Below are 2,539 nucleotides of genomic sequence, written 5' to 3'. Positions count from 1 at the left end.
TACTACTACTACTACTACTACTACTACTACTACTACTACTACTACTACTACTACTACTATTATTATTATTATTATTATTATTATTATTATTATTACTATTACTATTGTTGTTGTTGTTATTGTTGTTTTATAATTGTTGTTTATAATTTGTACAATTAACCTCCCTGTGGTTCGACCCCGGTCTTGCCGGGTTATTTATTACTTCGACACTCCTGCACTTGGGAGAAGACATCAATCTTTTAGTCGTGTCAAGTTTTTGGCGCCGTTGCCGGGGAGGTAAGTTCTTGTATAAATTATAGTATTTATTTTATTTTCTCTTTTCACTTTTCTTGTATATAACTTTGTTTCTTTTCTCTTGTTTCTTCTTCTTTTGTTTTCTTCTTCCTTTTATTCTATTCCTACACGTGCATGAGAGTGTGGTCACGTACATCAAGTGGTAGACTTTGTAGGGTATCCTCATCATTTTCAGAAAATATGGCTGAAGAAGATAATCAATCACTTCATAATGAGAATAATGAGAATAACCGTGCTAGAACACTTAGAGACCACATGAATCCCACAAGAACAAGTGCACCATCATGCATAGTTTTTCCTCCTCATGCATCTCATTTTAATTTTCAGCCAGGCATTATTCAACTTTTACCTTCTTTTCATGGCTTAGAATTGGAAAATCCATACTTGCATTTAAGGGAATTTGAGGAGGTATGCAACACATATAATGATTCAAATTGTAGTATGAACACCATCAGATTAAAGCTTTTTCCTTTTTCATTAAAAGATAAAGCTAAAACATGGCTAAAAAATTTGAGACCAGGATCCATTCATGCTTGGGATGAAATGCAACAACAGTTTTTAAAGAAGTTTTTTCCATCTCACAGAACAAACTCTTTCAAAATACAAATCACTACTTTCACTCAAAAACCAGGAGAAACATTTTACCAATGTTAGGATAGGTATCGAGACTTGCTTAATACTTGCCCTCATCATGGTTTGAAAACATGGAGATTGGTTTCATATTTTTATGAAGGGTTAACACCTAGAGATAGACAAATGGTTGAATTGATGTGCAATGCAACTTTTAAAGATAAAGATCCTGATGAAGCAATGGAGTACTTAGACTTGTTAGTTGAAAATGCTCAAAATTAGGACACGGTGGGTACTTATGGGGCACCGAGTAAAACTCAACCTCATACATCTAGTAGAGGTATGTACAACTTTAAAGATAAGATCATGACCTTCAAGCCAAGTTTGCATCTTTAGCTAGAAAAGTTGAGGCACTAGAATTGAAAAAGAATGGTCAATTAAAATCCGTTGAAAACATTGTGTGTCAAATATGTGAAACAAATGAACACTCAACCAATAATTGTCCAACCTTGCCTTCTTTTAAGGAATGTCTCCATGAACAAGCCCATGCTTTAAACAGTTTCCAAAGGGCCAACCACAACCCATACTCACAAACATACAACCCTGGTTGGAGAAATCACCCAAATTTTAGTTGGAAGAGTGATAATAACAATGGACAAACTTCACAACCACCGTTTCAAGCATACCATAATTTTCAAAATTCTCATGGATATGCACCTCCTTATGCTCCACCTCCTAGAAGAAATCTTGAGGAAATATTGCATGCATTCATTGAAAAGCAAGAGACAATCAATACTTAACTTGTTCAAAACATGATAGATTTTAAAGATACTCTTGTAAAATTAACATCTACTCTCAGTTTCCAAGAGAAAGGTAAGTTTTCATCTCAACCACAACAAAATCCCGAGGGACATTTGGAACCTCTAACGCATTGATTAATTGTAGTAATGGACTAATGAAGCTATCATTTGGAAACATGATATTGAAGATGAATATTTTCAACATTTGCAAGCAACCTGGAGATAATAATGATTTACAAGAAGTAGATCATATTGACGAATTAGTTTATGATCAACTTGAATCTACTTTAAGTAAAAATGAGTTGGATGAATCTGAAGATTTGCAAATAATTTATTCTGAGGAAGAAATCGTGGATGAAAAACGCACCGAAAATGTTGATGCAAATCTTTTGTCAAAAGTGACAACAAATTCAACATCTGACATCACACCAATCGATGATTACTTTCCTAACGAATCCTTACTTTCTCTTAATCCAATGCCTTGGTATGATAAAAATATCAATTTTCTTGCTTTAGGAGATTTGCCAGCTGATTGGAGTACCCAAGACAAAGAAAAGTTTTTGAACAAAGTGAAGAATTTTTATTGTGATGACCCTAACTTATTCAAATATTGTCCTGATCAAATATTTCAAACATTCATTCCCGACAATGAGGTAAATAGTGTCATTAAACTTTGTCATTCTAAAGCATGTGGAAGTTATTTCTCGTCAAAAAAGATAGCTGCAAAAATCTTTCAAAATGGATTTTATTGACCCACCGTGTTCAAGGACACGCATGTATTCTGCAAAACTTGTGAAAATTGTCAAAAAGTTGATACTGGTCAAAAAGTTTTGTTTTATAATTCTTAACTCTATGCATTTCCTAGAGAGCTAAGA

The sequence above is a fragment of the Populus euphratica genome, unplaced genomic scaffold (genome assembly GCF_000495115.2).
Source record: "Populus euphratica unplaced genomic scaffold, PopEup_1.0 scaffold461.1, whole genome shotgun sequence".
NCBI lineage: Eukaryota > Viridiplantae > Streptophyta > Magnoliopsida > Malpighiales > Salicaceae > Populus > Populus euphratica.
The sequence above is the reverse complement of the archived record's forward strand: the minus strand, read 5'-3'. Positions refer to the sequence as shown.